The following is a 27,380-nucleotide window of genomic DNA, read 5'->3' as shown; positions in this document are numbered from 1 at the left end:
CCGGAAATGAGTGAGGTGCTACAGAGATGGGTTTGGAAGCAGATAGGGAGCAAGCAGTTGAAGCTTTGTCAGGGAATGGTAGAGCAAACTAGGGAGAATGGAATCCAGGAAGCTATCACCTTCACAAGTGGGCACTGGAGGAGATGCTGGACATGGGAAAACGAGGGGGCTGCAGACAGTACCCATCCTCTCACCCAGCATGCAGGAACCAGGGGTCCAGGGAGTCTGAGATGGTCTAGAGTGAGCTGACTAGGCTTGCCTATGAACTGCTATGTGTGTCACTGGGGTGGGGGTGGGAGGGGTGGTTAATGAAAGAGACTGTGTCATATGGAAGAAAAACATTGAATTCCAGGAGAATAAGGCCAAAAATAAAGGAAATCATCAGTAGTGACGGATGATTCAGAAAACCAGATTCAAAGCTTTCTAAAAATGTGGTAAAAAAACACATGACATTAAATTTACCATCTTAACCACTGTTAAGTGTACAGTTCATTAGTGTTAAATATATACGGATATCTAAAACTTCATCTTGCAAAGCTGAAACTGTAGACCCATTAAAAACTAATTCCTCCTCCCACTTTCCCCGGCTGCTATCTTTGTATTTAATGTTTCTATGATTTTTACTATTTTAGATACTTTATATAAATGGAGTCATAAAATATTTGTGCTTTTGTGACTGTCTTATTTCACTTAGCATATTGCTCTCAGGGTTCATCCAGGTTGTAGCATGTAAGGGAATTCCCTTGTTTTTTAAGCTGCATAATCTTCCATTGTAGGTATCTCTCTCTCTCTCTCTTTTTTTTTTTTTTTTTACTCATTTTTCTGTTGATGGACATTGGGGATATATACCCAGAAGTGGGGTTTCTAGGCCATATGGTTATTTTTTTTTAATTAATTAATTTATTTATTTATTTATTTTTTTTTAATTTTTTTTCAACGTTTATTTATTTTTGGGACAGAGAGAGACAGAGCATGAACGGGGGAGGGGCAGAGAGAGAGGGAGACACAGAATCAGAAACAGGCTCCAGGCTCTGAGCCATCAGCCCAGAGCCTGACGCGGGGCTCGAACTCCCAGACCGCGAGATCGTGACCTGGCTGAAGTCGGACGCTTAACCAACTGCGCCACCCAGGCGCCCCTAATTTATTTATTTTTGAGGGGGGAGGGGCAGAGAGAGAAGGAGACTGAGGATATAAAGCTGGCTCTGTACGGACAGCAGAGAGTCTGACATGGGGCTTGAACTCATGACCACAAGGTCATGACCTGAGCCAAAGTTGGATGCTTAACCAACTGAGTCACCCAAGTGGCCCTAGTTACTCTTTTTCAAATTTTTTGGAGGAACCTCCATACTGCTTTTCATGATGGCTGCATCATTTTCTCACTAGTGCACAAGGGCTCCAACTTCCCTGTATTCTTGCCAATACTTGTTATTTTCTATTATTTTCATCCTAATGTGTGTGAAGTGATATCTCATGGTAGTTCTGATCTGCAATTCTTTTATGATGAATTTTCATATGCTTGTTGGCCATCTGTATTTCTTCAAATGAGAAATAGAGAATAGAGAAATTCTATTCAAGTCCTTTGGCCCTTTTAATAATCAGGTTATTTTGTTTCTATTGTTGAGTTTTAGAAGGTCCTTATACATTCTGGACATTATTCTTTTACCAGATACATGATTTGCAAATATTTTCTCCCATTCTGTAGGTTGCCTTTTCACTCTGTTCATTGTTTCCTTTGGTGCACAGAAGTTATTAAGTTTGACGTAGTCCCATTTGTTTTTGCTTTTGTTGCCTACGGTCCTTCCATCCAGTGGCTCCACTCGTGTGGTCTTGTTCAAGAGGGCAACATCTGCATCCTAAGTAGCAGGAGGGAGGGAAAAGAAAAAGGAGGAGGGAGGGGTATGTGCCATCTTTTGAGGAAGGTTGCCTGGTGTGTCCAAATCTCATTTGGCCTCATCTAACTGCAAGAAAGACTTGGAAATATAGTCTTTATCATGGGCAGCCATGTAAAATATGAGTGAGTCTGATTATTACAGAACAGTGGTTCTCAACCACGGATGCACATTAGAAATAAGCAGGAGCTTTAAAAATCCCAGTGCCCGTGCTGCACCCCAGACCAAGTAACAGAATTGCTCGGGATAGGGTATAGGCATTGATAGTTTATGAATCTCCTTAGGAAGTTCCATTGTGCAGGCAAAGGTTGAGAACCTCTGCTTTGGAAGGTTTATCAAGGAGGCACCAGCAATGTTTGCCCAACATGGATTATAGCCCTCAGCCCAGTGGGGTTGGCTTGAGCCCCACTCAAGACTTAACAAATCTAAATCTGGACTTGGGAAGGATGGGGCTAGAGAACCTGAATTTGTAAATAAGTCTCTCAGGTTATGTTTGAACACAGAGAAGTTGGAGAACCGCTAGGTTTCCATGTTTCCATGTTTCCTCTCCTGTTTGACATGTTTGGAAAGATAAACAAAGATATTTTCTCTTCTTGATTTATCTGGATGAGTACTTCCTTTTCTTTCAATCAACAAATATTCATTGAACATCTACTATATGCCAGGGACTATTCTAGTTGCTAGAGGTATATCAGTTAAAAAAAAAAAAAAAGACACAAAGATTCATGTCTTCATGGAGCTCACATTATGGCAAACCAACAATAAATCTAGTAGATAGGTAAAGCATGTTAAAGTTGATAAGTATTTTGGAAAAAAGAAAAACTAGGGTAAGGTAAGAGAATCATTAATGCTAGACAAAGTCATGGCTTCCCAAAGATGCCCATGTCCTAATGTCTGAGACCTGTGTATATATTACCTTAAATAGCAAAAGGCACTTTGTAGATATGATGAAGGATTTTATATGAGGAGTTTATCCTGGACTATCTGGGTCAACCCAATGTAATCAAGGGTCCTTTAAAGGGAAAGAGGGAGGGTAGGAGAGCCAGAGTTGGAGAAGGAGATGTGGCAATGGAAGCGGGGTGAGGGAGATTTGAAAATGCCATGGTGCTGACTTTGAAGATGGAAAGGCCATGAGTCCAGGAATGCAGGAGGCTTCGGGAAGCTGGGAAAAGCAAGGAAATAGATTCTCTTTGGAGACTCCAGAAGGAATGCAGCCCTGCTGACACCTTGATTTTAGTCCTATAAGACTTAATTTGGATTTTTTACCTCCCGGATCTGTAAGATAATCAATTTGTGTTTTTTTAAGCAACTTTTTAATGGTAATTTGTTACAGCAGCAATTGGAAATTAATAGTGGGAATGAGCACAGAAAGTAATAGAAAATAGAATGGGTTAAGCTTAATAAAGTGAACATGAAGCAATGGCTTGCAGGAGGTGAAGGAGCCAGCCAGCGGACTAACTGAGGGAAGAACATTTCAGGCAGAAGGAACAAAGTAAAGGCCCTAAGAGCTGTCAGGTGTGTCTGAGGCTCAGGAAGGTGGCCAACGGAGCAGAGAGAGTGAGGGAGAAGTAGGGAAGAAGTCTAGAGGGTTGACGAGCAGGGATCAGTGCAGATCATGTGAGCCCTTGGAGGTCAATGCCAGGACTTTGGCTTTTACTTTCAGATGGAAATCCCAAGAGGGTTCTGAGCAGAGAAGTGACACAATCTGTCTCCTGATTTAAAAGGATCCTCTGACTGCCGAGTTGAAAAGAGACTGCAGGAAGATTTGGGTAGAAGCAGGGAGACCATAGCAATATCTGGGTGGGACATGATAGTGGTTCTGACCAAGGTCAGAGAAGTGGTCAGATCCTGGATAATTTTTTAAGATCAACAGGATTTCCTTCCTAACAGACTGGATGTGGAGTGTGAAGTAAGATGAGGTCAAGGTTGAGTTTTAGTCTTGTGAAATTCTTAAATGATTTTTGAAAATAATACTGTCTTTCCCAACCTATCAACTACAGGAAGCTAGATTAAAGAAATCTCAAGTCAGACCAGTCCCTTTTCAGCTAAGCAGCCCTTGCAACACCACAGCCACTCAGTCGGATTTGTGAGGCTAAGACTTAGGAGACTCCCACGTAGTTGATTTAACCAATTATATCTCATCATTCTTGATAATCTTATATATATGTGGTACAGGGGATTCTTTGAACAGCTTATAACATCTCATTGGTTCTCTCATTAATTTTTCCCTCATCAGTTCTGGTTAATGAGGAAATGAAATTAAGTTGTTTGCATGCTTTATCCAAGATTTGTGTCATACGGGCTAAATCAAATCAAGTCTTGAGCAAATGTGAAATTACAGCTTCTTTAGCATGGAACATTCTAGGTATCATTATTGAAGAAGATGTCATTTAAAAAGTAGCCTTTAATAAACAGCTGCTATTGTTTCACACTACTTGCTATTTAGGCGCTTTGAATTGTTTTCACGAGAAAGCACAGAAGGAAAGTAGACTACTGGCATTTGTAATGGATTTAGCATTCATAATTTGACTCTGCAATGACTGCCTTCCAGAGTTGTAATTTTACTAGTGAAGTTTCAGAAGCCACTTAGCTAAGTGACTTAGCTAACTAGCCACCCAGCATTACATCTCAGTGCTCTTTTGTTTTTCTCTACTCTTCTTAAAACTGGGTCACAAACAATAAAAATTTGCTCTGCTTGGGGCTCGAACTCCCGGACCGCGAGATCGTGACCTGGCTGAAGTCGGACGCTTAACCGACTGCGCCACCCAGGCGCCCCATGCTCTGCTTTTTAACAACAGCTTTACTGAGCTATAATTCACATGCCATGCAATTCACTTATTTAAAGTGTCCAATTCAGTGGTTTTTAGAATATCCAGAGTTGTACATCCTTTGCCACAATCAATTTTTACCTACCATCTTACCCTATGAAGAAACCTGCCGTCCCTTTCCTCCTATTTTTCCCATTCCTCTGTGCTGTGCTTTAGGCTAACTTACTTTCTAATTAACTTACTTTCTGTCTGTATAGATCTGCCTAATCTGGACATTTCAGATGAATGAAATTGTACAATATGCGGTCTTTTGTAATCGGCTTCCTTCACTAGGCATAGCATTTTCAGGATTCATCCATGTTGCGCCATATACCAGTATTTCTTTTCTTTTATGGCTGAATAATAGTCCATTGTATGGATAGACCACATTTTGTTTATTCACTTATCATTGATGGACATTTGATTTATTTCCACCTTTGGTCTACTATGCAAAACGCTGCTATGAACATTCATGTGCAAATTTTTGTGTGGACATATGTTTTTATTCTCTTGGGTATAACCTAGGAATGAAACTGTTGCATCATGTGGTGACCGTATATTTAACCTTAGGAAAAAAATGTCAGACTGTTTTCCAGAATGGTTGCACCATTCTATATCCCCACCAGCAATGTGTCAGGGTTCCAATTCCTCCACTTCTTCACCAACATTTGTTATTGTCTTTTTTGTCATAGTAATCCTAGTGGTGTCAAGTGGTATTTCTTTTTTTTTTTTCTCAGTTGATCACAATGGGAATTTAGTTATTTAATGCATCCACTGGTCTAATCTAATGTCACCAATAAAATCTAAGCTAATGTCACATCCTAATCTAATGTCACATCCACTAATCTAATGTCACCAATAAAATCTAAGCAGCTGTATCACAAAACTGGGTTATATTCAGTGGACATGCATTAATAATCTGTACAACCTAAGGGGCGCCTGGGTGGCTCAGTCAGTTAAGCGTCAACTTCAGCTCAGGTCATCATCTCATGGGTTGTGAGTTTAAGCTCCGTGTCGGGATCTGTGCGGACAGTCTCAGGGCCTGGATCCTGCTTGGGATTCTGTGTCTCCCTGTCTCCCTCTCTCTGCCCCTCCCCACCTCAGGCTCTGTCTCTCTCAAAAAAGTAAATAAGTATTAAAAAATTAAAAAATAATAATCCATATAATTTAACATTACACCAGAAAAGGAATTGAATAGAAAAATTTCCCTTGATTTTTGGTGGTCACCAAATTTCATGGCACAGGTTACCAATAAAACTGTAAAAACAGATTTTAAATATTTTCAATAATACGTTAAAAAAATTAATGAGCCAGTAAGTTTTCATATTGGGCTGAAGACTTAAAACATGAAGCTGGCCCCAATCTGTCAAAAATGACAAATAAATATTTACAATGACTAAATATGTTATTTAAATGCAATGATACTGGAGGACTACTCACTTCTGGCGAAAAAACAAAAACAAAACAAAACAAAAAAACCCTTTGGGGTTAATTTCTCAATGCAAACAAGTCTTCATAAATACTGTGATAATATAAACTTGGAAACATACCTGGAATCAGGACAATGATGAAAAAATAACACACAGGCAATCTTATTTCTGATCTGTCTTCATAAAGCCAAATGCCCAACACTGTCCTTCAATATAAAACTAAATTAAGAAAAGGAGAATGACTTTACCCAACTTGCTGACATTCTTCCACAGAATTATCTTTCACTAGGGCAAATCTCAAGCCCCATTAACTTGCTTCTCTGGAGTGTGATTAGCACAGCATCAAATTTCTAAACTGACAGGACCACCCAAAATGCTGAATACGCTTTTCAAACAGAAACAAACTATTTTTTTTTCCAATTGTTAGTTCCATGTGCCACATTATTCTTGAAACTTACATGGTTACCAATAAGAAAAGAATAAGGGAAACTTTGAACATATCTTCTCATTAAAGAATAAAGTGCAGGGCACCTGGGTGGCTCAGTCAGTTGGACAGCCACCTTCGGCTCAGGTCATGATCTCATGGTCTGTGGGTTCGAGCCCTGCGTCAGGCTCTGCTGGCAGCTCGGAGCCTAGAGCCTTCTTCTGATTCTGTGTCTCCCTCTCTCTCTGCCCCTCCCCTGCTTGCTGTCTCTCTCTCTCTCTCTCTCAAATAATAAACATTAAAAAAAAAAAGGATGAAGTGCAAAATATCTCCATACCTCTGGTATTTTAATAGGAAAAAGCATCAAATACATATAATAAAGGGACTGAAGTAACAAAAAAGCTAATACAAAAAAAGTCCTCTTTAAATCTACACTTGAAGACTACATAAGACCAATTTAATTTTCCTTTCTTCCGTGAAATCTGTAAATGAACCAAGTTGTCATAGAACTTGACATTCTGTTTGTTTCTCTTTCCCAAGATCAGAAATTCCAAAATTAGAAAGAAAAAATGGAAAAAAATAACACTGCATGGCAAATGGACACTAAGTTCATAAAGAACCTTTTTAAAAAATGAGATATTATGAAAGAAAATACCATGAAAATAATAATCTTATGAAAATTGTTTTTTAGGCACAGTGAATTAAAAAAAAATTTAACGTTTATATTTGAGAGACAGAGAGAGGCAGCATGAGCAGCAGAGGGGCAGAGAGAGAGAGGGAGACCCAGAATATGAAGCAGGTTCCAGGCTCTGAGCTGTCAGCACAGAGCCCGACGCCGGGCTCAAACTCACAAGCCACCGTGAGATCATGACCTGAGCGGAAGTTGAACGCTCAACCGACAGCCACCCAGGCACCCCTAGGCACAGTGAATTTGAGCCTTGGTCTTCATGAAGACACTACAGCTTATATAGGAAACTATAAATATATAAGACTCTAGGGAAAAAAGTCAAAATACATATTACTTAACATTCTGTAAGCCTAAGAAAAATCTTGAGGGGAGGGGAAAGGATAGCCAACTGAACCATCACTTAAGGCACAGGACTGTGGGGGCACCTGGCTGGCTCAGTCAATAGAGCATGTTACTCTTGATCTCAGGGTTGTGAGTTCAAGCCCCACGTTGGGTGTAGAGATTACTTAAAATATTTTAAAAAAGAAAAGAATACAGAACTATGAAAAATTTCTGGGTCAGAAGGGTGTTCCAGACGAAATCACAGTTTGTGAAAACATACAACTTGTAAAAGCTCCTTTGTGGGTGCATAATAAAGTCCCATGTGTTTGTTCTCTTTCCAGTATTATTCATTGACCAATTCCAAAGAAAAAGAGCCATTTGATACAGTGAACTGCCCGCTGGCTGTTGCTATGTAAATGGTCTACTGCTTCTCACTGGCTGTATCAAGGGTCACCTGCTTTGATTCTCCTTTGTTTTGAAGTTCTTCCAAATCTAACCTCTCAGCCAGAGACTTGGATTAAGTGATCAACAGTGGCATCACCTGAAGTTTTTAGGTATCTTCTCTGTGCACTATTATCTTTCTCCATTAGTGTGGGGGGAGTCCTGAATACTTATTCAATTTCACTGGCACCATCCATTACTGGATCAATTGCCACTGTTGCACTGCTCTTATCAAGCTCAAGCTGGGAATCATCAGATGTTTTGGTCTGTTTGGTACTAGGTCCTGCTTCCTGATTACCGTGTGCAGAAGCATTGCTACAGTGAGAACTGTCCAGTGTCTTCTGCTCCACTGCTATCTTCAATCTGTTGTTTCTTGCCTCTCTGTAGTCTGTTCCTGGCCTGTATCTTCCATCCTTCCTCAGTGTTGTGACTGAGTGCCTGCTGATTATTGCTTGTTGATCCCGGCTAATACTCCCTCTTGATGAACTTCACACTCATCACAACTTGGATAACTTTTGCTGATAAGTGCATCAAAGTTTGAGTCTGGTCTTAGTGATTTTTTAGAAACTAGCCTTTTCCTACAGGTAGGACGTTCTTTATTGCCACTTCCGAGGGCTGTGGTAATGCAGTCTGCACAAAACCTATGTAAACACTCCTTTGCTCTTCATGGTGTTCTTCAACATAGCCAAACAAATTGGGCACATTAGTTCTTTGTGTAGACTTGGAAGTGAAACCACAATGTCCAAGTCATCCGTTATTGCCTCCTGAGGTGTTGGTTGTAATTCCTATAAGCTGAGTTCCCATTTTGCTTACTGGTTGAATTCCGTTTGTCTGCACAGCCTGAGAGGTCTCGGCTCCTGCCTCAGCCCTGGACTCGCTGGCTGTGGCCAGACCCAGACTCATGTACGAGCCGTACAATACCAGAACGTATTTCTTAATGAAAAATGGCCTGAAATGAAAGTCAGTGGTAGATCTGGTGACTGAAATCTAGGAAAAGCTAAGAGGCATCTCATCATTTTTTAGCCAGAAGACTATTTTATAATTGACTTTCGAATCCTGAATATATAGGGATCATTAAGAGCCTGAAGGATGACTTAAAATTTTCAACTGAACTACACTAACATGATATTCATGAACCTGGGGGTGGGGGTGCGTGTGAAGGCCTCAGGACTGGACCCTGTGAATGCCAAGAATCTACTCTAGGTTTGAATCCCAAATTTGCCTTGTCACAGAGGCAGTATTCTAAAAATCTTGCTGTTAACTATCACCTTGCTTCAGTGGCAGGGTAATCCTTGAGCTACTCATTTGTGCTTTAGTCTCACTGCCATAGGAGACTCAAACAAAGGTGAGATATTTTTACATTCTTTGCTTCTCTATTCAAGTAGCCTCTGTGTTCTGAGTTTGGGCTCCCCATCCTTAGAGAGTTCCTGATGGCTTTTATGTTGCAAAGCTGGGGAAAGAGAGAGTGCAGGTAGGGTTGCCAGATAACATATGGGATGCTCAGTTAAATTTGTATTTCAGATAAACTAGTAATAATTCTTTAGTCTAAGTACACCCCCCCCCCCAATTATTTGTTGTTTATCTGACATACAAATTTAGCTGCACATTCTATATTTATGTTTGCTCAATTTGACAACCCAAGTGGAGAATAAAATTTATAGCTCCAGGAGCCCTTACCCAGGAGCCATAAGGCTTTTGTCTGGGGGAGTACAAATCAGTTCAAGAGACTGCATTGAGGGTACAGGAAGTAGAATGGTAAACTCAAGATTTGGAGTATTGGGGATGGCCTCTAGGGTTGGATTCATTTAGGGTCTGGGACCTGTGCTTTACTGCCACGTGATTCCAGAGAGAGTCCAGCCTGCCCAGAGAGCCTGCAGTGGGCATGGGTGTTGTGGAAGCTAAAGAGTTTAGTGGCTGGGGAGCCACACTGCCCAAACCCCTGCCAAATAATCCAACATTGTTGTATGACTCAAGAGAGGGAGCAACAGGGGCAAATAGGATTTATCTGATACATTTAAAGTTCTTAGGTCAGTGCTTGGCACAAAGTAAGTGCTTTAGTGAACATTTAGGACAAATGGAGTAATATGATGTTTCTTGAATTTCCATAGCATACACCAAAATAATACTCACTGCACTTCTATCAGAGAAGTTTGTTTAGGTCCCTCCTTTTCTGAATGTCCATGGATTTTGCTCTCGTAGGGCATATCTACTTTGGCACCAGGCATAGCAGTCACAGAATCCCTATAGCATCAATTTCACTGGACAAATACAGAAAAATACATACTATTTGAGCACCATAAGAATATCACAGCACCATCTAAAAATGTTCTCAGCCTGTTTTTAAGCATTCTTCAGTACAATATTTTAGCACAGCTATTTGGAGAGTCTCTTGGAGGTTTGTGAAAAAGGAATGTGACCAGTGTTTTTCAGTTTACTCAGCCTAATTACTAAATGATTAATAATAAAATCACTTCTATACCTTGAGGTATATGTGTGATTTTGAACATGGTGGATCCTTAAGGTAGCATGTGAAGAGTGGAGACTGAATGCTCCTCATCTGCTGTGAGCAAATCTGCCAGACAGATGAGCTCCAGAAGGTCATTCAGCCTCTCTGAGCTACAGTTTCTCATTTGGGCTCAGAATTAAATATCACTAAGGTTCTTTCCAATGCAAAGAGAATGCTATTTGCTATTCAAAGACCTAGATTTAGTCCTGGCTTTGCCAGTTATTAGCTGTGTGACCTTGGGCAAATTATAAAACCTCTTTCAACCTCTGACTTCTCACTTGTAAAATGGAGATAATAATACTTCCCAGGTTGTTCCAAGGGCCAAATAAACCAATATATGGGATAATACTTTCTAATAAGTCACAAAGTAATAAATTAATGCAGAGGCATCAATCTCTACTTTTAAGTGTAGCTGATCATAAAGCAAAACAAAATAAAGTAGCTTTTATTTGTGGTTTTGGGTTTCTTTAAAAGTCACAAAACCAGAAAAATTATAAATTTTTTTTTTTAACGTTTATTTATTTTTGAGACAGAGAGAGACAGAGCATGAACGGGGGAGGGTCAGAGAGAGGGAGACACAGAATCCGAAGCAGGCTCCAGGCTCTGAGCTGTCAGCACAGAGCCCGACGTGGGGCTCGAACTCACGGACCGCGAGATCATGACCTGAGCCAAAGTCAGACGCTTAACCGACCAAGCCACCCAGGCGCCCCAGCCAGAAAAATTATAAACGTACTTACTGGACCTTTATAGCAACAGGCATTTAGTTTAAAATATTAATGATTTATAGTACACAAAATGGTGCACTCTGGGAATTCTTGGCCATGGTGAAGGAACAGGGCTATCAGCTCTGATATAGAGGAGCAATGAGCCAACACTAAGGAACAGCTGGGCAATTGGTTTCCAGCAAGGCACAAAACACAACCTATCAGATGGCCATGAAACATTTTGCTTCTTGGGACCTAAAAAAATCATACTTCTCACTGGGGACAATCCCTAAAGAATCAAATTGTATACAACAATTTTGATGGGCTCTGTGGTGTGTGGGGAGTGGAAGGAGGGATAATTTTAGGTAAAAAGAAATCTGCTTAACTATTCCATGACCTGAATAATTTAGGCATACAATGCATTGAAATGAAGTTGGAAGTCCTAGCACAGTGGACTGACATTCTTGGTAATGCATTTTCTTCTACTGAGAGTCTCTAGACTGCTCCATGGGATCCCAGGATTCATTAGAAGTTGCAGCAGGGCCAAGGGAAAATTCCCACGGGTTATTAGAAATTGGATGTATGTATTCGGTTTGATTATATATCTGTTTGGGATATATGATAATTAGCTAATGTCAGTTAGTCAATTAGTGATGGGGTTATTAGTTACTGACTAATAGATGCAGACTTTAGTAGAAGCCTACTGTGTGCTAGGCTTTGTGTCAGGAGCTGGAAACACAAAGTTAAGTAGGACTGGTCTTCACATCAACTAGCTCACAGAGTGGTGGAGGAGAATGATATAAAAACAGATACTGGGGGCGCCTGGGTGGCGCAGTCGGTTAAGCGTCCGACTTCAGCCAGGTCACGATCTCACGGTCCGTGAGTTCGAGCCCCGCGTCGGGCTCTGGGCTGATGGCTCGGAGCCTGGAGCCTGTTTCCGATTCTGTGTCTCCCTCTCTCTCTGCCCCTCCCCCGTTCATGCTCTGTCTCTGTCTGTCCCATAAATAAATAAAAACGTTGAAAAAAATTAAAAAAAAAAACAGATACTGTATTTATAACTCAAGGTGTTAACTGTATACATCTGGAATCTGCCACTTCTGTTTATTCTTTCTGAATCCTGGTTTTCTCATCTGTGAAATGGGAGTAATAACACCGCCCTTACAGTATGTGCATAGTTGTATGCATAGAGCCTGGCTCCTGATGTATCCTTGTGTTCTCCCCACCCCTACATGGAGAGTGGCTTGGCAATGGGAAAGGTCATGGCTTCTTTTTGACTGACTGATTTCGTATGGCTTTTTCAGTTTACAAGGAAGAGCTGGGCAACCTGAAAACTGGGAGACTTCTTGTAAGGAATTCTAATAGCCTGTCAGCTACTCTGTTATTCTGGGGGTCTTTACCTCTCTCTCTCTCTCTCTCTCTCTCTCTCTTTCTCTCTCTCTCTCTCCCTCTCTGATTTCCCTCATCAGCCATCTCTGGGTTTTGATTTAATCCATTAGTCACCTTCCAAAGGAAGACCCATGATTGGAAGACTCAATTAGATAGGAGATGACTTACCATCCAATATAGAAGACCCACCATAGGTGCACACTCTGGTCCAGGGAAGTCTGTCCAATGTAGCTAGACATTTTCTTTCAAAGCCCAAAATGAACAAAGCCTGATATTTTTCTAAGATTTTATTTTAATTCCAGTTAGTTTTTTTTTTATTTATATATGAAATTTATTGTCAAATTGGTTTCCATACAACACCCAGTGCTCATCCCAAAAGGTGCCCTCCTCAATACCCATCACCCACCCTCTCCTCCCTCCCACCCCCCATCAACCCTCATAAAGAGCTCACCAAACTCCACACCCGAAAAGCAAATAACCCAGTGAAGAAATGGGCAGAAAACATGAATAGACACTTCTCTAAAGAAGACATCCGGATGGCCAACAGGCACATGAAAAGATGTTCAGCGTCGCTCCTTATCAGGGAAATACGAATCAAAACCAGTTAGTTTTATTTTAATTCCATACAGTGTTATATTAGTTGCAGGTGTACAATATAGTAATTCAATACTTCCATATGTTACCCTGTGCTCATCACAAGTGAGCTTCTTAACCCTCAAGTCTTACTTAACCCATCCCCCCAGTCTCCTTCCCTCTGGCAACCATCCGTTTGTTCTGTATAATTAAGAATCTGTTTCTTGCTTTGTCTCTCTCTTCTTTTTTCCCCTTTGCTTGTTTGTTTTGTTTCTTAAATTCCACATATGAATGAAATCCATGGTATTTGACTTTCTCTGACTGATTTCGCTTAGCATAATACTCTGTAGCTCCATCCATGCTGTTGAAAATGGCAAGATTTCATTCTTTTGTATGGCTGAGTACTATTCCATTGCATATACACCATTTCTTCTTTATCCATTCATTAGTTGATGGACATTTGAGCTGTTTCCATAATTTGGCTGCTGTAGATAATGCTGCTATAAACATAGGGGTGCATATATTCCTTCAAATTAGTATTCTTGTATTCTTTGGGTAAATACTTAGTGCAGTTGCTGAATCATAGGGTAGTTCTATTTTTAACTTTCTGAGGAAACTCCATACTGTTAGCCAGAGTGGCTGCACCAGTTTGCATTGCCACCAACAGTGCAAGAGGGTTCCCCTTTCTCCACATCCTCACCAACACCTATTGTTTCTTGATTTTTTATTTTAGCCATTCTAACAGGTGTGAGGTGATATTTCATTGTAGGTTTGATTTTCATTTCCCTGATGATGAGTGATGTTCAACATCTTTTCTTGTGTCTGTTGGCCATCTGTATGTTTTCATTAGAGAAATGTCTGTTTCTTTTCATGTCTTTTCATCTTTTGCCCATTTTTTATTTGGATTGTTCATTTTTTGGGTGTTGAGGTGTGTAAGTTCTTTATATATTTTGGATGCTAACCCTTTATCAGATATGTCATTTGCAAACATTTTCTCCCATTCTGTAGGTTGCCTTGTAGCTTTGTTGATTGTTTCTTCACTGTGCAGAAGCTTTTTATTTTGATGAAGTTCCAATAGTTTACTTTCGTTTTTATTTCCCTTGCCTCAGGAGACATATCTAGAAAAATGTTGCTATGGCCAATGTCTAAGAGGGTACTGCCTGTGTTCTCCTCTAGAATTTTAATGGTTTTCTGTCTCACATTTAGGTCTTTAATCCATTTTGAATTTATTTTTGTGTATGGTGTAAGAAAGTGGTCCAGTTTCATTCTTTTGCATGTTGTCATCCAGTTTCCCCAACATCATTTGTTGAGGAAACTATCTTTTTCCATTGGATATTCTTTCCTGCTTTGTTGAAGATTAATTGGCCATATAATTGTGGGGATATATTTGTATTTTCTGTTCTGTTCTATTGACCTATGTGTCAGTTTTTGTGCCAGTATTATACTGTTTTGATTACAACAGCTTTGTAATATAACTTGAGGTCTGAAATTGTGATGCCTCCAGCTTTGTTTGTTTGTTTGTTTTTTTCCCAAGGTTGTTTTGGCTATTTAGGGTCTTTTGTGGTTCCATACAGGTTTTAGGATTGTTTGTTCTAGTTCTATGAAAAATGCTGTTGGCATTTTGATAGAGATTGCATTAAATGTGTAGATTGCTTTGGGTAGTATAGACATTTTAACAATATTCTTCCAATCCACGAGCATGGAATGTCTTTCCCTTTCTTTGTGTCATTTTCAATTTCTTTCATCAGTGTTTTATAGTTTTCAGAGGACAAGTCTTTTCACCTCTTTCATTAGGGTTATTCCTAGGTATCTTACTATTTTGGGTGACCTCTCTTTCTGCTGCTTCATTATTGGATATAGCAATTTAACATATTTATGCCATATTATTTTTTTTAGTTTATATATCACTTATTTCTGCTCTAATATTTATTATTTCCTTCCTTCTGTTTGTTTTAGGTTTTGTTTGTTGTTCTCTTTCTAGCTCCTTTAGACCCAAGATTAGGTTGTTTGAGATTTTTCTTGCTTATTAAGGTAGACCTGTATTGCTATAAACATCCCTCTTAGACCCTCTTTTGCTGCATCCCAGAGATTTTGGACCATTGTGCTTATATTTCATTAAGGTTGCTATTTTTCAAAATAGCAATAAGGGCTAGTGTAAATGACTTGTAAGCTTCTGGCTGTAAGACACAGACTGAAGAACTGAAGAGTTTGTTGATTTGGGGACACACAATAACTACTCGAAATTGTTCACATAAAATGTGCTTTACATGGTCACTTATTTTATCCTTACAGCAACCCAAGGAAAGTGAGGATTATTACACTCAAGAGATAACAAAACTGGGGCTTGCAGAGCTTAATGAAGTTGTTTCAGTGCTAGAACCAGGTTGTGATGGAGTAAGTTCTGTTGGAATCCCAAGCCTCTGTGATGTCATGAGGGCTTTCTCTTCTGAGACCTACACAGGAAACCTTTTCTGAAGTCAGTACCAGCACTGGTTATATTTCTTATTGCTCACTGGTTTGTTTTTATCTTTTTTTTGATCTTTTTTTAATGTTTATTTTTTAGAGAGACAGAGGCAGAGAGAGAGAGATGGAGTCACAGAATCCAAAGCAGGCTCCAGGCTCTGAACTGTCAGCACAGAACCTGTAGCGTTGCTTGAACTCATGAGCCATGAGAGGGGAAAGGATGACCTGAGCCAAAGTTGGACACTGAACTGGCTGAGCCACCCAGGCACCCCACTTTATTTTTATCTTTAGGACATTCAGGAAACTGCTTATTTTGTTCCCTTATTTACAGTGGCTAATGGAAAGCTTTGAGTCAAAACTGTGGCCCTGAATATCAAGTGTCTAGGAATTCATGGCATGGATTTCATGTACTAGCTTTACTCCTAGTCTCCTTGTTATTTGCCTACCTTTATTTTCTCCTTTTCACATCATCTCACCCAGCCTTAGCCTGTTGACATGTTGTGTGTATCTTTGTGAACCATCTTAAATCCTTTCTGTTTCAAAATGGGCATAAGCAAATAAAAAATTCCTAGTAGGTATTTATTACATCATGATGACAGCTATGATCTCAACAGCTTCCACCTATACCACCTATTTCCATGGTCATTCCTAGAGTCATACCTTTGAGTGGACCTTCTCTTCACTCTAGCCTTGAACTTTAATATCTTATTTTCTGCCTATTCCTTCTTCCCTGACTCCTTCAACCCACTCGCTCTTCAACCTCCTTGACATCTTTAGTGCCTGGACCATTAGTCCCCTCCTGGTTTCACTCCCTTTCCTAACTAAACCTCACCTCCTCTCTGAGACCCCACTTCTCTCTTCTTTGGTCCTCCTGAGCCCCAGCTCAACTGTGGGGCCCAAATGTGGATCACATCACCCACATGCCTTCCTTGGGCAGCCTGACTGTGGCTGAAAAAAGCCACAGATGAGCATCAGCCTACCTTCTAGCCTTTGTGCTTCTTTGGCCTTTTCAGAGACCTCTCCCTGGGACCCTGATCAGATATCTCTCTGACCTATCTTACATGGCCTATCTTGAAAGGCCTCCACTCCTCTTGAGTCCTTCTGCAGTGAGCATTTTTCAATGAACTCATCCTATCCCTGTGGCCACAATGATTGGTTCAAGGATGAGCATGAGACCATGCTCATGTAAGTTTGAGCCAGCTGATTAGCACCCTTAATTTCATCTGTACCCTTAATGCCTCCTTATGTGTTATGTAACATAGGATTAGGATGTAGATATCTCTTTTGGGGTAACGTTATTCTGTCTACCACAGTGACTATGACTTTCAGGAGAAGGTGATGTCAAAGCTGACAAGAGTCAGATGAGCAGAAGCTAGCCCAGTTGAGGGTAGGTGGTTTAAGAAGAGTGTTCCAAGCAGAGGGGATAAAATACTCCAGAGGTTCCTTGAAGAGAGATTACAGGTTATCTGGGTGGTAGAGAAGAGATTCTGTCAACAATAGACAAAATAGAGAGGGGAAGTCAGTGATGCTACTTTACAAGGTAGGACAGAGCAGGGACTGTTAAGGAGTTTGGACTTCATGCAGAAGGCAAGGGGAGTGTTATTTAAATGAGGGAGTGACATGATCAGATTCATGGAGTAGAGCCATTATTCAGGCAGCTGTGCAGAGGAGGCACTAATAGGAACAGATGACTCTGGATGGGAGTGATGGAGACCCCAAAAAGGGGAGGGGGCAGTGGAGATGGAGAGAATGAGTGGATTGTATGTCTAAGAAAATGGAATCATGAGGGTTGGTGAATGGAGCTAAGGGTAATGCTTGGGTCTGTGTTTGGGCATCAGGTGCTTCTGTTTGTGTTTTTTAATGAGACAAAAGTGCAAAAATAGGTCATGTTTTGGGGGAGCTGTAATAAGATGCTTTTTGGACGTGTTAAATTTGAGATGCTTGTGGCCATCCATCCTAGAGTCAATTCTAATGGATAAATACATTAAGTTAGAGTCTCAGAAGAGAAGTATAGAATGGAGATGCACAATTTTGCTGTGATCATCAAATAGATGAAAGCCTAGTGAAAGGATGATTTCACTCAGGGAGAGAAAATATAAGAGATCATAGGGTAAGGAGCACAAACATTGGAGGGGCTGGAAAGGCAAGGTAGGCCTCTGGCAACCAGAGAGGCCAGCATACTTTCCCTTCCTTCCTTCTTCTTCCCTTTCTTTCCTTTACTCCTTTATTGGCTTCTTTCTTTTCCCCTTCCTTGCTTCCTTCCCCTTCTACCTTTCCTTTCCTGCATTCTAATTCAGTTTAGGCTTGACAAGCCCAAATAAGGTGGTAATGGTGGCCTGTATGAGGACAGCATGAGTGTGGGGTGACAGGGGCAGCCCAGTGGGGTCAAGTGACTAGCTCCATGAAGGGATTCACCTCCTAGAGACATGTATATATTAGGGACACTGGGAGCCAGGTTTCTCACTGTTGAAGATAGATACAGATATGGAAAGGGGGAACTAGAATGAGCCCTGTGGTGTTGGCTTGGAATTGGAACTATTGGCGCAAATTCATGCTTTATGATGTAGAGAGAGATCTAAGTGTAGGTTACAAAAATGTGTGTTGGGGCACAGTGGTATACATACAGTTATTCCCCGTGCCATCCTGAGAGGTCCTGGGACCGGTGTCACCTACGAGCAGTGAGCGTGCCTAGTGCCCCAATCTTAGCTTCCAAATACTACTCCCCACTAAAAGTAAACCAGAGATCCTTGCGAAATGACTAGTTTCAGGCAAGGTTTGGGCAGAGAATGTATAAGATGGACCTGGAAACTTTTATTGCGAAGAAAATGTTCAAGTCATGATGGGAACATGTCAAAAGACACAGAAGGAACTCACACTTGCCAAATCTGGGACAATTTGACCATCAAAATAAATAATGATAATTCGTTAAAAGCCAATTAAAAATATAGACAGTCATGATTTAAATAGTGAATAAATAATTCCCTTTCATGTAGTAGAATGTACATTACCAAACTCAGAGAAAAACAAACTCCAGAGGGGCTGGAGATAAGAGAGAGTCAAAGAAGTATAGTGGAAACCAAAAGAAAGAAATGTATTGGGAAGGCAGGAGGGGTCAACGGCATTGACTATTTCTGACTGCACAAGAAAGGTAAATTCTAGAAAGGGTCTGGTGGAGTGAGGCCTGTGAAAGTCACTGGCAAGAACTGATGGAGTGGGTTGCAGGGGGAATGGGAAGTGAGAAATCAGAGACAGCAATACAGACAAGTCAATGAAGAAATCTGGCTGTGAAGTGGAGGAAAGAGGGGGATAGCAACAGGGGAACACACTGAGTTTAGGGAAGGCTTTTCAAAATGGAAGAAACATGAGTTATTTATTTATTTATCCATTTATTTATAATTTTTTTAAATGTTTATTTATTTTTGAGAGAGAGAGAGGGAGGGAGACACAGAATCTGAAGCAGGCTCCAGGCTCTGAGCTGTCAGCAAAGAACCCAATGCAGGTCTCAAACACACAAACCGTGGGATCATGACCTGAGCTTGAAGTCAGATGCCTAACCGACTGAGCCACCCAGGTGCCCCAGAAACATGAGTAATTTATATGCTAATGGGAAGGAACTGAAAAGGAGAGATGGACTAAAGATACAGGACAGTGGGAAAAAAATTGATAAGTGAGGTTCTAGAGAAGGCAAGAGGGAATTCACTGGATGGGGGATTAGCATTTTCTTTCTAGCCTGAGTGAAAATGATGAAGTAAAGGATAGCACATAGATTTAGGGGCAAAAAGTTGAGGAGGTTTCTGTCAATGATTTCCAAGTTTTTGTGAAATAGGAGATGGAGTCATTGTCTGCAAGTGAGGGACAGACTCCTGGGGTTACGGACATGAAGAGCACAGAGAAGCATCTGAGGAACATGGGGGAAGAAACTGACTCAAGACATGCAGACAGCTTCTTGGAAGCATCAAGGGTCCAGGGGAGGGTGGCAGTCTTGAAGTTACAGTGGCTCCAACCTGTGTGGTTGTGACAGTCTTTCTTCTGTCCCTCTCAGACTGAGTCTGCAAATGTGGAAGATCCAGTTTCCCTTCTCTTCCTTCCACCCTCCCCTTCTTCTTTCTTCTCTTCTTTCCTTGGCAGGTGGAAATGTATCATGTACCAGTTATCAATTGAGAACTGTTCCAAATTCACCCTTCAAGGCCTGCTCTGTGAACATGGAAGTGGGTCCTTTAAATGTTTCCTTTGCCAGCTGACACAGTATGAAACACTGTCAGTAGAGGAGGCTAGAGAAACACTGCAAGAGGAAGAGGAAGGGGCTTCCCGCCCCGCCCCGCCCTGGTTCTGGTGCACTTATTCCACAGACACAGAGCTTCCCAGCACCAGGCTCCTGTAGTGTTTCATGGTTAGTAGCACCTGATGGCCAGCAGCTTTCCCCAGCACTCCACTTGAGTGGCATACAGTAGAGTGCCTCCAGTGAGATATCTCTTAATTAACAGTTTAATCTAGGACTCTGGAGGATAGATTTCTAACAAGTTCTGGAGGGCAGATTTCTAGCAGCTCCACCAGGGCTGCACCACAACAACTTTCTTCCATTCAATACCCCACAACTGTCTCTCCTCCAGAAAGTATCAGCCTGGATATCAGCCCTGAGGGCAGGGGATCCCTTCCTTGGGCACTCTATCTCAACCTAAGGATAGTAGCTACATCTTATATCTTCTATTCTTGTATTCTTTAACGATCTTTTTACTTTTTACTGGCCAATCTCTCATTACTCTGATCCTCTGTTTTAATAATTATTTATATTAAACTTTACCTGTTCAACTTCTGTGTGGTTTATGTCTCCTGATTAGACCCTGACAGACACAGAATTGGTATCAGCAGTACCAGGATATAGACCCACAAAGATGGGGTTTGGTGATGAGTTTGGTCATGCCTTTGTCCTTGAGTGCAGTGCTGAGCTCCTTGTCAGTGGAAAATGAGATGTGGGTAATTTATGACATCAGTGACATCACAATTAATCAAGCTATCACTTATGCTTACTGTGATGAAATGTCAACTGAAGCACATGCCTTGGGGGTTAAGTGGATGCTGCACTTGACCTTCATGACATAATGAGGACTATGAAGACTATGGTGCGGGGTGGATTTTTGAGAGTGCACTTGAGCACTTACAGAAAGAAAACCAACAAGCTTAAGTCTTTAATACTCAGCTTAAGTCATGGTCTGCGAACAGAAGAGTTGCCATAACAGCCTTCAAAGAATCTCTTATTTCTCCTATCCATGGGGCTAATTTTGAAAATTGAATACAAATTTAAGTGTGAGTTCCTGAATTACAAGAACTTACAGTCTCACCAAGTGAAAGGAAAAGTTTCCCATGTGAAACTAGGGCATTATGTAAAGTTGGGGCATCATTTGGTAAAGAATGGGATACTAAAACTTGGATTAGGAACATATAGTTGGACTCAGATGAAACTGAAAATCTTTTGTGGAAGCTGAGAAGCCAAAAGTGAATTGTATCAGTTATTATTAATTTATTGCCTCTCAGCTTTAGTGCTTTCTTCATTGTCTGCTCTGCAGAAATAAAGATGGGCCCTTTAAATATGTTTTCTTGGCCAGCTGTTATGATGTCCAGCATTGTCAGTAGAGGGTAACAGAGAAGACATTGCAGGAAGTTTTCCTTCTTGCTTCTGACCTGTTCCTGTTGGCAGACTTCTATGACATAGGCAGTTTCTCCAATATCCAGCTCCTGCCTCATGGTTGGCTTCCTTATCCTGGATGCTGGTTCCACTCAGTCACATAGGCTAGGAACCTAAAAGTCATATGAAACTTGTCTGTTTCCCTTGCTGTCCTATATATTGGCCATCAGGTCTGGTTGATTCTGTCTGCTAAATATTTCTCATCCTCTCTTCCCTCTGTCTCTGTCCTCACTCCCCAGTCAATTCCTATTCCCACTGCTTCAGTTGAAGGATTCAGATATCTCTTAACCTTGAGCCTCTTCCTGTATTTTCTTGTTTTTCTTTATTTTATTTTATTTTTAAGGTTATTTATTTATTTTTGAGAGAAAGAGAAAGTGCAAGTTGGCGGAGAGAGAGAGAATCTCACGCAAGCTCTGCATAGTCAGGAGAGATCTCATGAAACGTGAGATCGTGACCTGAGCCGAAACCAAGAGTTGGAGGCTCAACCAACTGAGCCACCCAGCCTCCCCGTTTATTCTTTTTGTTTAATGTTTATTTATTTTTGAGAGAGAGAGAGAGCATGCATGTGAGTGAGCATGAGTGGGGGAGGGGCAGAGAGAGGGGGAGACAGAGGATCTGACAGCACAGAGCTGGATGAGGGGCTCCAAAGCACAAACCGTGAGATCATGACCTGAGCTAAAGTTGGATGCTTAACTGACTGAGCCACCTAGGTGACCCCTCTGCCTGTGTTTTCACCTCAAATTAATTCATTCTCCACACTTCAGAGTGATTTTACTGAAATAAAACCTGATCTTGTCATCCCCTGGCTTAAATTCTTCAAATGGGCTCATATTTTTTACAGCAGTGGTCTCTATACTTTGTTCCTGCATCCCCATCAGTAAAATGTTTTTGATCATGCAACCGCAACATATAAATATAAAATATATACAAAAAGAAGAATGTAAATGGCCAAGGTAAAAATAAATATAAATAGAAGTTCTAGCATTTTCTTTCTATCCCTCAGTAGTCATTTTTGGAATCTCCTGGGGGAGCATTTGCCTACTCCAGACACCACTAATTAATTGACAAAAGAATTGCTTAGCTTGACATACAAAGCCCTCATGATGACTCTTATTTGACATTAAAACTGGGCTTAAAACTTGCGCCACCTTCTTTACGTTTCCAGTTGAAGTTGGAGACTTCTGTCCAAGATCCCATAGTCCTTTTTTCATATTTTTTTCCATACCAGTTTTCATCAGTGGCAGCTTCAGAATCTCCACCTCAGAAAACTTAGAGGCAGAAATTGGGTGGGGGTGGTTGGGTTTGGAGGGGGTTGCAGCTACCTGACTTGTCTTGAAGTTATGACACACCCCTTTCACTTAGATTATAGTGACTTAGGTTTATTCGACCTGACTTTAGTGAGAGCTGTTAAATAAAGGTGATGAGGGTATCGAAACTTCTCAGCACCCACCTCCTGGCAAATCTGGGAGATTGGTGCAGAACTGTCAGGGTCTGTTAACAAAGAGCTCATCAGGAGGAAAGAGCACAAAGGCACAAATGTCTGGTTCAAAAGTGATGGGCCAAGGTCAAGGAAAAGTAAGTCTGAGAGGTCTGCTCAGTATGTTCCTTTAATCATCCATTTTCCCCCAGCACACAGTCATATTAAACTTGCTAGACAGGCAGATGGGATCAGACCTTGCAAAGTCTTACAGGCCATGGCGAGCCATTTGGGATGTGTAATGGAATGCCTCTGGAACCAGGGAATTCATGTTTTACATATACCACTCTGTGGAAACTAGATTGTTGGAGGGACAGGTGGAAGTAGGGTTAGCTTTGTGTGGATACTGTGGCAGCAATGGGGTCTCAGGTGGGCCATGACCCTGGCAACCATTGCTACACTGGGCCCCACAATGCCAGAAGACATAATTAAGAACGTGCATCAGAGGAAGATCCAATGGAGTAGCCAAGAACACGTGTGATACATGCCCAGAGCAACTCAGGATTTTATAGCAGATGGAGTTCCCAGAAAACAGGTGGGTAGGAGCAAAACCAATGGCATTCTCCTAGGGCCATGGTGGTAGCCTCAGTTTTCATCTCCAGCCTAGAGTTAGCATGGCCTGGGAGCATGGATTATGCTTTTGTTGCCATTTGTCTGTCATTAAGAATTTACTTTTTGATTTGTGTATATATATCACACAAACATTCATTGTGGAAGAGATATTTGAATACCTAGAAATTTATAGGCTCCCTTGGGCTTTTGAAACCATCTTAGAACAAACACTAAAGAACAAAATAACATCACTAATGAAAGTGGACAGAGAGGACCATGAGTCAATAGTACTTTGCACTTCAACCACTTGCCAGCAGAGCATCTCAAAGGGCTGGGTATATCTGAATATCATATCTTTCCACACAGAACAGAAGGTCTGTAATTACTACTTCTCTTAAGACCTAAGTATGACCCTTTTCAGGGTGAAATCAGCAGGTATTTCCCAAATCATAAAGATAATGAATAATAGCTTTGGTCAGGAAATGGGTTATTGCATTTGGCTTGTCACAACAAGTTCCTGATCTGGGCAGATGGAAATGTGTGTATGTGAACATTCATGTGCACACAGTGGGGGTGGGGAGTTGAGTTTGATAAAACCACCAGGAGGCAGGCCAGTGGGAGGGACATTGGCTTTGGCATCAGGCCAAGTTCTGAGACTGCCTTTACTAGCTGTGTGACTCTAGAAAATTAACAAATACCCATGGACCTCAGTTTCCTCTTCTGGAAAATGAATTTATAATTCCTACCTTGATGAGTTATATGTGGCTTAGATTATCCAATATGTGCAAAATATCTAGTGTGTAATAGGTGCTGAACAAATATTATTGCTTGTAACTCTTAATATCTGCTTTCATTAAAAAATTTTTAGAATGACTATTGTTTTTATAAAAATAATTTGTAATTATATAAAATTCAAGTCATATACAAAAGTTCAAAGGAGAAAGTAACAAATCATGAAATCTCTTACCACCAACCACCCCACCCGCCAAATCTGTCTTTAGCATTAGGTGATAATCATTTCATACCTCTTTCTGTGAAAATATGTAGTTTAATAGATAGATAGACAAATAGATAAAAACAATTTTACATATTTTACGTGTATTTTAAATATATGTCTTAACTTTAATTTTGCTTGATATAGCAGAAGCTAATGAAACTAAAGATAGGGGATTTTCTGAACTTCAGATAAATGCTTATGCACAAGTGATATTTGTTTCTTCAAGAATCATTTAAGGTTATAAAAAAGATAATGAAAATATGATTATTCTTTTTAATCTTCAGCTTCCATTTTAGCTCATATGTGCTTTATTTCCTGAGTTGGTGTTTGAGAGTTTGTGCTTAATGATTTTATACTTGGATGACATCTTTATGAGTGGAATATTCTAGATTCACTGTCTGTTTCTTCTTCTCTTCCTTTGAGCTATGACTCTAGATTTCCCTTCAAGTTATGACTTTAGTATCACCTGGCACTGGCTGTGGCTATGGATAGCTCTGAGCCTACCTGAAGATTCTTCTCATGTGTAGGTCATGCTTTCCTGCCCAATAGCTTAGCCAGGATTGGCTCTGGGCCAGTCATTCTATATTAATTTTTCCAGGTATATGGTGTGCCCTTTGACTGCTGATTACATTCTTTTATATCTCTGCACACTTTTCCTGTTTCATGTTTTATGTTCTCTACCTCGGGGCCACCAGTTAACTACCTGGATTGTCTCTTTGTAATTTTCATAATCAATAATTTGGGAGGAGTGCTTTAATTTGTTTCTTTTATCCTCTAAATTCACTATGGTTATCTCAGGATTAATTTTTATTTTTGATCATATTGAGTCTCTTCCTTGTTTCTAATTGATTAGATTTTAATAGTGGTATTTTGGTCTCTCTTACTTCCTTGCTTAGGTCTATAATCTTCCTTTTTCTCTCATTCTGTGGTATTGTTTTCTTATCCTTGTGCTCTTATTTCCTAATTAATCTGTAGTGCAAAGCACTTTTAGGGGCATTTTCTTCTAAAATGAGGCTATGTTTTCTTCCAAATAGGGTCCTAAATGTTGTAGCATCTCTAGGATTAGTCATCTTGTCTGACTACATCCTTTGGATAGGTGATTTCTTCTATCCTTGATTTTGGATGCTATGTATATGTTAATAACTGGCATATTTATACCTTAAGAGTACACCCATCTCTTGAACTTAAATTAAATTTCAATTGATTCCTTGCTATTTCCACTTGCATATCTAGTATGCATCCTGAAAGCCAAATGTCTTATAGAGAACTCTTGGTTTTCATCTCCTGCCTCCCAGTCACTTGTTCCTCCCTCAGTGTTCTCCATAGGAGTAAGTGGCACCAATACTCATCCTGTTGTTCAAACCAAAGGCCTGAGTCATCCTTCTTATGCTCCACATCCAATCCACTACCAAGTCCTGTTATTTGTACCTCCCAAATGTGGCCTAGTATTCTGCATGTCTTTCATCTCCAATCCATTGTCATTTTTTCCTGAATAGTGCATTGATGCCTAGCTGTTCTCCCTTCCTCCACTGTTGTCCCCATATAATTTATTTTCCACTCAGGAACCAGGATGTAGTGGTTTATTTAAATCATGTCTGAAAATTCTTTGACATTCTGTCATCAAGAGGTGGAATCCATTTCTTTTTCCCTTGAACATGGACTTAGTCACATGCCTATGACTTCCAAGTCCAGGTCATAAAAGATGATATGACTTCCACCTGGCTCTCTCTCTTGGCATTGTTTCTCTAGCAACTCATTTTCCATTCCTTAAGAAAGCCCAGGCCAGGGGCGCCTGGGTGGCTCGGTCGGTTGGGCCTCCGACTTCGGCTCAGGTCATGATCTCACGGTCCGTGAGTTTGAGCCCCGCGTCGGGCTCTGTGCTGACCGCTCAGAGCCTGGAGCCTGTTTCAGATTCTGTGTCTCCCTCTCTCTCTGCCCCTCCCCTGTTCATGCTCTCTCTCTGTCTCAAAAATAAATAAACGTTAAAAAAAAAAAAAGAAAGCCCAGGCCACATGGGCAAGTTACATGTAGGTGTTCTATCAGAGCCCCAGCTAAGGTCCCAGCTGATAGCTCATGTTAACCACCAGGTATTTGAGCCAAGAAACCTTCAGATGACTCCAGTCACAGTCAATATTTAAAGACAACTACACAAGAGACCTTGAGCAAAACCACCTAGTTGAGTCTAATCAGCCTCCAGAATTGTGAGACTAATCATGAATGTTGTTGTTACTTTACACCACTAAGCTGAGGATGGTTTGTTATACAGCAATAGATAACTGATATACAGAGTGACTTTCAAATATAAATGATATTATGTCAGTCCTACACTTGACAGCATTTAATGGTTTAGAATTCAGTTAAATAAAATAAAATAAAATAAAATAAAATAAAATAGTAAAATAAAAACAAGACCAAATCCTAGATCTGGTTGGGCCTGTCCTCTTCTAACCCTTGCCTCTTGTTCATTGTGCTCCAGCAAAAGGGTTTCTTTTCTGCTCCTATAAATACCAAGTATTTTTCTTCCATAGGACCCTGGCACATGCTCTTCCCTGCATGAAATGGACTTCCATGCTATGGTTAGATCTTTCTTGTCTCTCAGGCCTCAGCTCAAGCATCAGCTCTACAGAGGATTTCTCTCTCATCTTGTCTAAAGAAGGAACTCATTCTCCTTCCCATAATATCACCCTGCTTAGTTCCCTCAGAGCATATATCACATTAAAAAATTAGCTTGTTATTTATTTTTTAAATTGTATGTCCTCCTCCCCAAATTAGGACCTAAGCACCATATGGCAGGAGTCTCATCTTGTTCATTCTCAGAATGTAGTTGGCACATACTAGGCATACAATAAATGTCTTGAGAATGAATGATTATCAATGGAGGGAGATATTGGGATTTGCCACCTTTATATGGAGATCCTACCTACCATTGAAACATTTCATCTGATGGCATTTCCTATTATTGAATCTGAACTAATTTAAAGGGAATAACCTTTCACTGGTTATCATCAATCACTCTTTTCTCATTCATTCATTCATTCA

The 27,380-nt window shown here is 40.6% G+C and overlaps 1 pseudogene; it reads right to left on the bottom strand.

Moving 5' to 3' along the window:
- Positions 1–7,818: 7,818 nt before the first annotated feature.
- Positions 7,819–8,903, bottom strand: LOC121017460 (E3 ubiquitin-protein ligase RING2-like; annotated as a pseudogene).
- Positions 8,904–27,380: the final 18,477 nt, after the last annotated feature.

This window comes from Herpailurus yagouaroundi, unplaced genomic scaffold (assembly GCF_014898765.1).
Source record: "Herpailurus yagouaroundi ecotype Mexico unplaced genomic scaffold, PumYag 216, whole genome shotgun sequence".
In the NCBI taxonomy this organism is placed as follows: Eukaryota; Metazoa; Chordata; class Mammalia; order Carnivora; family Felidae; genus Herpailurus; species Herpailurus yagouaroundi.
Note: the sequence above shows the minus strand (reverse complement) of the source record. Positions and strands in the feature narration are given on the sequence as shown.